Source organism: Henckelia pumila, chromosome 1 (assembly GCF_033568475.1).
Source record: "Henckelia pumila isolate YLH828 chromosome 1, ASM3356847v2, whole genome shotgun sequence".
Classification (NCBI taxonomy): domain Eukaryota; kingdom Viridiplantae; phylum Streptophyta; class Magnoliopsida; order Lamiales; family Gesneriaceae; genus Henckelia; species Henckelia pumila.
In genome coordinates, this window is record NC_133120.1 from 9,534,488 (window position 1) to 9,547,321 (window position 12,834).

At 38.7% G+C, this 12,834-nt stretch overlaps 1 long non-coding RNA gene across 1 annotated transcript; it reads left to right on the forward strand.

The window, feature by feature from the left end:
• Positions 1 to 9,703: 9,703 nt before the first annotated feature.
• Positions 9,704 to 11,178, forward strand: LOC140862239 (uncharacterized). The gene is made up of 3 exons (XR_012143761.1): positions 9,704 to 9,733; positions 10,057 to 10,206; positions 11,145 to 11,178. It is a non-coding gene; the product is annotated as an uncharacterized lncRNA (long non-coding RNA).
• The last annotated feature ends 1,656 nt before the right edge of the window (positions 11,179 to 12,834 follow it).

The following is a 12,834-nucleotide window of genomic DNA, read 5'->3' on the forward strand; positions in this document are numbered from 1 at the left end:
ATGTCATTTCTCAGGAGGGCGTATCTGTTGATCCTAGCAAGACAGAGGCTATTTTGAATTGGTCACGTCCGACTACAGCTTCTGAGATTCGTAGTTTCCTTGGTTTAGCAGGATACTATCGTCGTTTTGTGGAGAATTTCTCTCAGATAGCTAAGCCTTTGACTCAGTTGACGAAGAAAGACGTTCCTTTCGTTTGGTCTGATGCTTGTGAAGACAGTTTTCGTGAGTTGAGAAGTTGTCTGACGACAGCTCCAGTTCTTGCTTTACCGTCTGGATCAGGTGGTTTTGTAGTCTTCACTGATGCTTCTCTCCAGGGTTTGGGGTGTGTGTTGACTCAGAATGGCCACATGATCGCTTATGCCTCCAGACAGCTGAAGACTCACGAGGAGAACTATCCCGTACATTATTTAGAGCTTGAAGCCATTGTCTTTGCTCTTAAGATATGGCGTCACTATTTGTACGGAGAACGATTTGAGATCTTCACCGATCATAAGAGTTTGAAGTATCTGTTCACTCAGGCTGAGTTGAACATGCGGCAGCGTCGTTGGATGGATATGTTGAAAGATTACGATTGTGAGATCAAGTACCATCCAGGTTCTTCAAATCCTGTTGCTGATGCGCTTAGTCGCAAAGTCTATGTGAGTTCCTTTCGTACCAATTCGGTACGGAAGGCAGTGGAAGAGTGTTGTTCTTCAGGATTTACATTCCGTCATAAGAAAGAACAGCAAGGGATTCGTGTTTCTTCTGTGCTTGCAGAGCCAGCATTGTATCAACGAATCCGTGAAACTCAGAATTCTGATCTAAAGACGCAGAATTTGGCCCGTTTGGCTGAGGGTAGTAATACTTCTGGTTTCCATTTGCAGGGAGACGGTCTGTTGTGTCTTTCTGGTCGGGTTGTGGTACCCGTGGACTCTACTTTGAGGAATAAGATCTTATCGCAAGCTCACCGCAGTCAATTCTCTGTACATCCAGGCATCATGAAGATGTATAAGGATCTTCGCACTCGATTTTGGTGGAAAGGGATGAAGCGCAGTGTTTATCAGTTCGTATCCCGATGCCTTGTGTGTCAGCAGGTCAAGGCAGAGTTTAGACGACCCGGAGGGTTACTTCACAGCTTAGAGATTCCTGAATGGAAGTGGGAGCATGTGACGATGGACTTTGTCACCCACTTGCCTATGTCTTCCAGGAATTGTGATGCTATTTGGGTTGTCGTGGATCGGTTGTCGAAGTCAGCGCATTTTCTTCCCTATAACTGCGATTACACCTTTGACAGGATGGCGCAATTGTATGTGCGGGAGATTGTGCGATTGCATGGGATTCCGTTGAGCATTGTCAGCGATAGAGATCCGAGATTCACCTCGAGGTTTTCGGGTAGTTTTCAGCGAGCCCTTGGTACTACTTTAAGCTTGAGTACGGCTTATCATCCAGAGATGGACGGACAGTCGGAGCGTACTATTCGCACTTTAGAGGATATGCTTTGCGTGGCGGTGATGGATTTTGGTCCAGCGTGGCATGATCATTTACCCTTGGTGGAGTTCTCCTACAACAATAGTTATCATCGAAGCATTGTCATGGCACCATTTGAGGCTCTTTATGGACGCCGTTGTCGTACACCTTTGTTTTGGGACGAGGTTGGCGAGCGTCAGGTTGAGGGTCCTCAGATGATTCAGCAGATGATTGATGCAGTAGAGTTGATCCGACGCAGGATTAAGGCAGCCCAGGATAGACAGACTAGTTACGCGAACACTCACCGGAGACCGTTACATTTTGAGGTAGGAGAGCATGTGTTCTTGCATGTGTCACCTTTCCGGAAGGTGATGAGGTTTGGTCGCAAGGGTAAGCTAACACCTAGATTTATTGGTCCTTTCGAGATTCTCGAGAAGGTTGGGGATGTGGCTTATTGTCTGGCCTTGCCACCCGATCTTTCGGAGATCCACGATGTGTTCCATGTGTCCTTGTTGAGGCAGTATGTGGCGGACGAGTCGCATATTGCATCCGACCGAGGTAAAGGTAGATCGGGATCTATCGTATGTGGAGAAACCCCTGCGGATTCTTGATAGGAAGGACAAGGTACTTCGTAACAAGCGTATACCGTTGGTGATGGTACAGTGGCAACGCGGAGAGACAGAGGAAGCTACTTGGGAATTGGAAGACCGGATGCGAGCCGAACACCCCGAGTTGTTTTGAGCTCCTGTATTTCCTTGTATAAAGTTTATACTTGTTCAGTTGTAATAAAGAACATTTGGTTGGCTAATTATGTTTTCCTATAAGACTTAAATTTCGAGGACGAAATTTCTTAAGTGAGGGAGAATGTAGTAACCCGCATTTCTAATTAGTAATTAATGAGTAATTAATCACGTGATCATGTTTAGATTAAGTAAAACATGATTAAGTAAGTTCCTGTTGGGATAACGGACTTCAGAAATGGATTCAGAGCACTCGAATTAGTTGAATTGGTTCAGCAGGATCGGAAGCTCCGTTCCAGGATCGGAGGCTCCGATCGAGATCGGAAGCTCCGTCGGCGAGATCGAAAGCTCCGATCTGGACCAGGGCACACGTCATTGCTTATGTCAGCAAGGTGATGTCATGGATGACGTAATATTGAGCGATCGGAAGCTCCAAAGGTGCGATCGGAGGTTCCGATCGTGTTCGGACATTCCGAACCGGGTTCGGAGGCTCCGAACTTCGTCTATAAATAGGGGGCCGAGATTTCATTTTCAAGTGCACCTTTCCCTCTCTTCTCTCTCGATTCCTAAGTCTTCTAACTCAAATCTAGGGAGATCTAGGCATCCTATGGGGAATCCGAAAGTGGCTTAGTGATCTAGACGTCGTCGCGGAGCTATGGCCTAGTTTTGAGGCTATCGATAGCAAAGGGCTATCGACGGACGCAGGTATAGCTTTGGCATCGTAAAAATATTTAGGAGTATGCAATAGCTTAATTGAGGCTTTTAGAGCTTAATTGTTGATGCATGGATATTTGCATTGTAGTAGCAGTAGACTGGACTTGTAGGCTTGAAGTCTAGGTCAGTGGAGCTAGGTTTGACCAGCAGTGTTAGAGGTACGTAAGTACTGACCGAGATAGCCGGCATGATATATTTGCATGTATGTTGCATAAGTATGTGCTATATGCTTTATCATGTTTTAGCATGTTTTACCGTCTTAGCACATACATGATTTGACGTGTGACTGCATCCGGAGATATGTGAGTCATTGACAGCCTCCATAGGGAACAATGATCTCATTTTGGATTCGAGTCAGGTATGGCAGTTTCCACATGAGGCTTGTATCCTGTTTTGGATTCGGGTCAGGATGGGGTTGGCTCAGCCCTGATATGGAGTATACGAGTACCCCGCGGAGTAGCTCTCTAGCCAGTACTGTATATTCTCGGCGCCATGAGCAAGTGTTTTCACTTGAGTGTTAAATCATCTGTGTGCGCATATTTGTATTTATATCATTGCTTCGTATTGAGCGTTCTAGCTCACGCCCCTGTGTTTGGGTATTCGTTGTGTACCTTGTGGCGGGGCAGGTTTGAGGCTGGACGGTCCAGGTGGCTCTCAGCAGGATTGAGCTTTGGAGAGTGCAAGGTTGTAGAGGGTAGGGATTTATTTACCCTGAACCTTCGATTTGGTTGTATAACAGTACTTATACACTTGTGTTGTCTTTGGTTGTATTTTGCCGATTGGATTTGTTGTACTTTAATTATCCGCACTTTACGCTTTAAGCTTTTATTGCGTGCGCTTTTACTATAACTCTGATTAGGTAGTGGATCCGGGTTGGGTCACTACATGTGGACATGTTGTCCAAGTCTGCATACTTTCTTCCATAAAACCGCGAGTTCAATTTCGATTTCATGGCGAGGATGTACATCCAGGAGATTGTGTGTTTCCCATTGAGCATAGTCAGTGATAGAGATCCGAGGTTCACCTCATGATTTGGCGTAGTTTTCAGCGAGCCTTGGGTACTACTTTGAGTTTGAGCACTACTTATCATCAAAAGACTGACAGTCATTCCTAGAAGACTATTCAGACATTAGAGGATATGCTGAGGACTTCAGTGATGGATTTTTGTTTATCTATCAAGATCACTTGTCGATGATGGAGTTTGCGTATAACAATAGCTATCATCGCAGTATTGGCATGACACCGTTTGAGGCTCTAGATGGTCGTTGTTGTCGGTCACCCTTATTTTGGGATGAGATAGGGGAACGACAGGTGGAATGACCAGAGTTGATCCAGCAACTCGTGGACGAATTTGAATTGATTAAGAAAAAGATCAGGACTGCGCAGGATAGACAAGCCAAGTATTCCATCACCAAGCGCAGACAGTTGCATTTTGAGACAAGAGAACATGTTTCCTGCGAGTATCACCTTTCCGGAAGGTGATGAGGTTCTGTCAGAAGAGAAATTTAGCACCGAGGTTAATTGGTTTGTTCGAGATACTAGAGAAGGTTGGAGATGTGGCTTACCGTTTGGCATTACCTTCGTATCTCTCTAGTATTCACAATGTGTTCCACGTATCTTTACATTGTCAATATATTAAAGATGAGTTGCACATTTTGCATCCAAAAGTGGTTCATTTAGAACACGATTTTTGGTACGTGAAAATACTGCTCAGGATTATTAACCAAAAAGACAAGGTGCTTTGGAATAAGCGCATTCCTCTAGTCATGGTTCAGTGGCAGCATCGAGGCACTGGAAAGGCGACCTGAGTGTTAGATATTTGTATGCGTTCGTAACACCCGAAGTTGTTTTGATTGTAATTTCCTTTGTGCAATTCAGTTGCATTTTTTTTAATTGGTGATTTTACGGGAGATATATCGGAAGCTCTGACCCCAGTTCGGAAGGTCCGGACTCCGTGGGCAGTAGTGTGTTTTCAAATAAAAGACACGCGTTTGGGGACTAGAGTTCGGAAGCTCCGAAGTTCGTTCGGAATCTCCGATCGTGGGATCGGAATGCCCGATCGTTGTTTATAAATAGGGGTCGAGAGTTTCATTTGAAAATCACACAAACCACTTTCCTCTCTCCTTTTTTACTGATTTGGAAGGATTTTGAGGGTTGTATTGAGGTCCATTCGATAGCAAGGAGCTATTAGGATCGCAGCGGGGTTGTGCCGAGGTTTTGATGCCATTTCATTGAAGGGCTAACGACAGATGCATGTATAAGACTAGACACTGATTAGCTTATGTGAGTAGATATTAGTCTAGTTAAGGCTTTTAGTAGACAATAAGTGATATGATGATTATCTGCTTAAATCTTGGACTAGAGAGCCAGTGTTTCTAGTTTGCTTGAGTTGCTTGATAGAGATACGAACAAACTATCTGAGCTAACTTGGTTAAGTATACATGTTATATGTTTGCATGGTTTATATGGCATGAATTCTGTGCATTTATTATGTCACGGTTATTATGATGCATGCATTATCATGTTGAGCTTGAACCTTAATATTACCAGTAGTGAGGTTTCTCAGCCCTTTGTTACTGTGTGGATGGATTCCATGGATTCGGATCCGGTTACTTATATCCACATATTCCTTATGGTATTGGAGTCACCTCCTAATACGACGGCCCAACGTGTTGCATACCATGATGCCATTTGTTTGAGAAAGAGTTTCCTACCGTGATAGGTTTATGGTACCCATTCATTTTCATTAGCATTCATACCATGTGTATGCTCATACTTCCGTACTAAGAATTTTTAGCTCACGTTCTTGGTTTTTTGTTCTGGTCACCCCATTCTACGGGGCAGGGCTTAGGTTGGACGGATCGCGAGGTAGCGGTCGTTGACTTGCAGCACTGTTGGATTTTTTCCGTACCATGTTTTATTAGTGGATTTTTAGGACTGTTATTCGATGGGGTTCTATAACATTTTTCTACACTTTTTTCGATGTCGGTTGTATTCCACCTGTGGTTTTAGTTGTATCATTTGATTTTCCATTGGTTTTAATTGATTATTGTGATCTAAGATATTTACTGCATGCTTAAGTTTTTTTAGTTAGTGATTCTGGAATGAGTCACTACAAAATCTCTTCTGGAAAAGACTGGATCATTTGATACGCTCACTGTGGAGAAGTTTTAAATGATGGCTGCTATATCCACTGGAATACAGACAACTAGTCTAAGGTAAAGTTCAAGATTATTACCTCCATGATTACTATCCATTCCAGACAATCGCAGGGGTTTATAGTCCAGATAAGCTATTTGTGGAATAGCTTTAACTTGAATTTGGGACCCTCAAGTGCACTACTTAAGACTTTGAATGAAAGGGCTACTGCAGCTTATCGCACCAAGTAGTTGGTAACCTCAAAGAAGGAACTAGTGAATATGAGGTTGAGGTGGAAGATTATGTAGAACATTCCAAGCAAACAAAGTTTATAGAAGTGGTTATCATCTCTCCAAAGTATAAGGCCAAGACTGCTAAACCTAGGAACGTCAATATAAAATTGATCACTCATGAATCTGAGCCTAAAGAGACAGAATCAAATTCATTTGTCCAGAGTCATTCCAGCCCCCCATCAAGTACATAATACAAAGAGATCTAGTCTGGTAAAGCATGTGGTGACACCTCCGATTCAACCTACACCAATTCCAGCAGTACCAATCTCCAATTTTTGGGTTGTATTAACAGTTGAAGAAGTATATGTTGAAAGCATGGACTCTGGCTTGAAGGAGTTCAGAGACAAAAAATCCAGTGAGAAAGTTAAGTATGAGTTCTTGTTCTGTATTAAGATAGCAATCAATCATGATATGAAGACTGTTTAAGATCAGGTCGAAGAAGGATGAAATGTTTTGAAAAATGGGTCTGTTACAGAACCAAATTACATTTAAATGATTCTAAAACTACGAAAACATTGACCAATCTGGCGTCCTTAGAGCAGAAGATCTTGGCATGGGCAGAAACAAGAAACATATCTCGAGTTCTGAAAATAAGAGAGTTCATGACAACAATGATGAAGGAGAGTGTGCTGAGACAAGTATTGGTACACAAGAGAGCTAACTTCAATCCGCACCATGAAACAACCTTAGAAGATTATGCGGTGATAATTCACCTGGAGGTGTGCACTTTCTCTTGCTATGATCTCCAAATCAATGAGACAAGATATCAATCTTCCTCTCCAGATAGATCAGCAATCTAAAGATCAAACAGAAAATATATCTACCAATCCAGACAAGTTTTAGTTTCATGACTCTTCATTTCAAGGTGAGTTCCATACAGATCGATCCATGAAGCCATCGGGTTCAAAGGATCCTATTGTTCAGACATCAGCTCTGACAGATTCCTTAACAGAAAATCAGACTGACTCTGTTTCACTACAACAAAAATGCACAAACACAATACTTAAAAGACAACGCTTTTAGTGAAAAGAATTGTCTTTTTTAAAAAGACAACGCTTTTAGTGAAAAGCGTTGTCGTTATATATATTTTATTAATCAAAGACAACGCTTTTTTAAAAACGCGTTGTCTATTAGCTTTTTTTTTAGGTCAAAGACAACGCTTTTAAAAGTGTTGTCTATGAGCGCTTTTTTTCCTATGTACAACAACACTTTTTAAAAAATGTTGTAAAAAAAATATTATTTTTATTTAAAATAAAACTTAAAATAAATATTATTACACCTCCTTAACACCAAAATCCCCAAACCCCTTCTCGATCACCTTCTCCGATCCTTTTTGCCTTTTTCTCTCTTTCAAATCAAAATCTGCTTTCCCATGTCGATTTTTGCTGGTCTTGCTCGATTCATCAACGATTTTTCAAGTGAGCTCTGAGAAGCCCATCTTAAGTTAATAAAAATCATTCACGAGTCTCTCGTGCTCTCACGATTCCACCAAGACCCAACCCTAGCCACCCATTTCTTGTCGTCGATTCGCTGCCATGGGAATCGGAAATTTGTTATTGGAGCTAGAACTCGGTTAGAGCTCATCCTAAGCCTATGCCCAAGGTGGCGCATATCATGAAAATTCTGTGTGGCCATGAGATTTATAGGTGGGTAGGCAAAATACTATGTTTTGTTTGTAGGTATGCTTTGATGGAGACAGGGCTAGATGTTCCGGATATACCGTTCGGTATGTTGACGGATCACCATTTGAAAAGATGTAAATTATTTGCCTAGTATTGATCTTTATTAAGTGTTTCAACTACACTCTCTCATGAATGGGAATAATGCAGGTGAAGATGCCCTATTGGAATTTGTGAAGAAGCTCAAGCGGTAGAAAGAAATAGGGATGAAGGGCGAAGCGATGTGGTCTGATTTTAGCCAAAGAATGTTTACTCTTATGCTTTCGACAAGACCGTTTATTTTTCGAGATTCTAATGATCTTGCTGATCACGTGAGTGTTCCAAAAACTCTGAAATACTGGAAATTAAACACTGTATCCAAATACTTTGAAATTATGTTGTGAGCGTTGCAATGGATTCATTGAATGCTAATTTTGAGACTTTAAGAGATATAAACTCGGCTTCACGGATCATAGGAGATATTTCCGGTTCAACTCTTGATGACCCTCTGTTTGAAGTATATAAGAAATTGAGATGTTCCATATCTTCACTAGAGAAAGATGTGGTGTACGATGTAGAACAAGAGTGATTAATATATTATGAAAGAATAATAATATGATATATATTTTGGGTCCTTTTAAAGTAGAAGTTTGTTGGTGAAAAGGGTGGGATTTTGGTGAACATACATGATTGGATCATGTTTTTGCTGCTGAAGTGGTCGATCTCAGACAGGAAAAAATATATATATTTTGCATGTAATATGTCAGAAGATTTATCATCTTTTTTGCCTCTATTCCGTGGACATCGATCTTATCTTTTGTTATAGTGTAAATGTTTATATATAGTGTAACTAAACTGGTCACCCACATCCCCTTACAAATTACAAATCTCACATTTTCCTACCTAATAATTTGCATTCTATATTGTTTTAATTTTACAATTTACAATTCTTGATTGTATTGTAATATGCACCAGTGATTCGTTAGTGGATTGAATCGCTTTCTATAAAATGTGCCCGTGCGTGTGTTCAACTTTAATTTAATTTAAATGTATGGTTTTTTTTAAATTTGGTTAATGACAAATTGAGCGTTTTGTTCAATCGATAGGCACAAATATGTTATTCCATTTCATTTGCGTTTTTTTACTGTGTTATATTTAATATCATTAAATATTTCTCTTAAAAAGTCATCTTACTCTTGATGCTTGTTGTTTACTCACATCTCACATGAGTTAATTCCAGCTTCGAGCTCGAGGTCATGGGCTGGGCAGAAAGCGTGGCGCAGATGTCAGCACAAGAGGTATATAATCCTTGACTCTAATATTTAGCCAATTCCAGTGTGTTTATTCTGATTTTCCATTCTGAGATGAAATACTTTCCCGGGATTTCATTAAATTCCATATTTCTGCATTTTAACTAATGATCTCCTTTGTGAAGCTGCTAGGGTGTTTATTATTCGTTTTACCAGTTTTCAAAAATAAAGCCAAGGCTATAGTAGCTGAAAATAAAAGAAAAGGACAGGGGGATGGCACTCTAGGAATGCTTTCGTGGCTTATTGTTGCGGTCCTTGATGGTTACTTGAATTGTTTTTCAGAAATTATTTGGTTTATTTATCTATGTTCACGTCCTATATAATCTCATTCAGGATTACTCTTATTTTTCACCTAACATGATTGCCATTTTATGCCACAGTCACTAAATGTTTTGATAACAAACCCAATATGGGTTCTTGTGACTCGTATGCAGGTAGCATATTTAGTTATTTATGGCAATTATGTTCCTTCTGAGAATAATACTGTGCACCAGTTTCCATTTTCTGTTCCTAAACTTAAGTAGTTTGAGTGGTCAAGTATGTGAGGACTGAAGTGCATTATATAGTATTACTTAATTGATGCAAATAGTTTGAAAACATCTATTTTGTGATTCATATTCCAATTCCTTGTCCTGTCAGTTTTATAAATTCGAGTTAAATATTTTTGCACTCTAATTTAATATTATAGTTTGAGTGTTTAAGTGTGCTCTTGCTATTAAATTTCTAAAAATATCAGCATTTCATTTTTCACTTTCAGACTCACACTAAGGCAGAAAAGAAAATCATGGAGGCAAAAAAGGAAGCTTTATTAAAAGAAGCTTCTGAGAATATTCTGATACATCCTTCTTTACCTGAGCAATTGGCTGCTCTTGATTCAATACAACCTCGTCCTTACGGAACATTTCAGGTGATGAATAGTACTATCTTTATTCAACTTCCTCTTCATCAATACATAATTCTTTTTGTTTTTCTTCAGCTTTATGAAAAATGAGTTATTTGTATTTGCTTATAAATTGCATCACACTGTCATTGAGATATAGTTATATTATTTTGCGTGCAATTTCTAGAGTAGACGCTTTCAAATGAGTTTAAGTTAAGGGTGCTACAAAATTTCTTATGCTGACATTAGTGGCTTACATTTTGTTTAGTATTTGCATAATTATTTGGTTAATTTTGCTAAAACTTTAGCTTCTTCGATATTTTAACACCACGGCTATTAGTCTGATTAATTTTTATAAAACTTTATTTAATTACAGCTATCGTAGTCAGGTTTCTTAATTATTATGTTTGACCATAGTAAATCAGTTTTTATTACAATTCACTTAAATGGTTTAGTGACTAATCAGTCAGCTATCTTAACTTGTTTATGGAATAATTACAAGGACATCAACATCATTAACATCTAATATAGGAAGAAAATTTACGTGTGAATGAATATTGAGAAAAGCCGTTTGACCAAGTCTGAAGTTCATTTAAATTTTTGGTTGGTTACTAGCTAGGAATTACCATGTGAGACAACAGACGTAACAAAGAAAAATAAAATGATTCTTATGACATGTATTCTCAATTGATTGAACCATAAATGCAACAGCGATCCCAACTTTGACGAATAAATGTGTATGTGCTCTAGCTGAGCTGTATGTGAAACTTCAAGGATTGAAATGTACCTAGCCATCTGAGCTTCCAATTCTGTATATTTCAAACACATTTCTTTGAGTGCACAGTTGTCACCAAGTACATGCTAATCGAGCAATCTTTTAGCACAATTCGCATCAGTTTGCTGTTGATTTGATTATCATGGATATAGAAAAGCATGATACTTACCAGTTTCATTTTGATTTTCAGGGAAAAGGCGCATTGGTAAGAAGTTCTGAGGTGAAGAAAGAAAAACCAGTCACCTTGTTTTTAATTTTCGTGATGATTTCTTGGGAATTTGCTGTCAGTTATGCTTTAAATTAGAATGCTTGCTATGTTTTTTTCTTGAAAACAGTGTTTGTATTTTAAATTATTTCGAAGAGGTATTTAATTTGATCATTTAGGATAAAGTTTGAATCTTGATGCACGTAGGAGGATTATACATGTTCAGTGTTTCACATGTGGAAAGGTTTCAAATTTTCAATCCTTTGTTTAGATTTGTTGATGCTTAATTATTGTGGTTCAAAGTGTTGATTTTCTTGAAAAACTTTCGTTCAGGTGATTGGAAACAAATGGGATATGTATCTTGACTTACTCCAGTCTGATTACACCGAAAGGTGAGTTCTCTTGCAACCTGGCTACCGATTTGTTTCAATTTAATGTATTGGTGTTTATTTTGAACTCAACCGCCTATTTTCTCTAACGATATGATGTTCTCTTGTATTTTGCTTGAGCGCCTATTTTGTGACGTTATGATGTTCTCTTGTTTTTGGCTCATAGGGCAAGAAATTGCGGTTTGTTCTGGAAAAGTAAAATTCAAATTTTGATAAGCTAAAACAGAACCTTGATATTGTACCTTGAGCAGTGGGAACAAATATATGAAAAATATTTGGGTGTTTTCTTGCCTTTTTGGCAGCCTTTTGAACTGTATGATCTGGTTTTTTGTGAGAAAATATTGTGATTTTGGTAGAAGAGTGTGACAGTTTGTATAGAAAACTGTAGGTTTACGGGTTAACTAAACTCGATTTATCAGTCCTTGTTGTATTGAGAATGAAAGTGAGGATGAATTTAATTTATTTTCCATATATGTTTTCTTTATACAATTTGAAGGTTAAGAAACAAATTTTGTTTCCATAGTTGGTTCGACGCTGGGTAAGATTGTTCATTTGCCTCGAGCTCTTGTAGATTTTCTTTCGATGAAATCTGATTTATGCTAAATCCTTCAACGTTTTTCATACTGTACATTGTGGTTCCATGAAATCAAGATTCGTTAATTCTTGATTCTTCTCGCTTTTCTTGTTTTTGTTTTTGTTTATGATGTGGTAATTTTGTGCTAATTCGTTAATTTTGCTGACATGATTCTGGGATAGTCCCAGACCAGCGGTACCGATCTTCATCTATTTTTATGTTTATAGTTTCCTAAATTGTAAGTCTAGTCTGAAAAATTCATGAAAAAATGATGAAATTTAAAGTTGGAATAGGACAAAGTTTGGTACTTGAAGTTTATAGAGCAATCACATGTAACACTTCTATGTTGGAAATTTTTCTCAGAGCTTGTGCAACTGATTTTGCTTCAAGTTTCAGCTGATAAAATTATCTCATGGCTAATTTCTTGCAGGATTCTTAGGCCTTGTTATAGTTTGAAGAATTCTTTCTTCAAACAACCATGGCTCCCCCCAAGCCCTTTACCTGATCGTCGAAACCGGTTTGAGGCAGAAAGCATAGCGCACATGGATGAGATGAACATGAAGAATTCGATTATTTGTTATTTTTGATTGATTTTGTTATATTTGAATGATTTATAATATTAAAATATTGTATATTAGATTTAATTTTCAAAAATGTTGAATATTGAGTTATTTATAATATTGAAAATTTGTGAATTAAATTTTATTTTTAT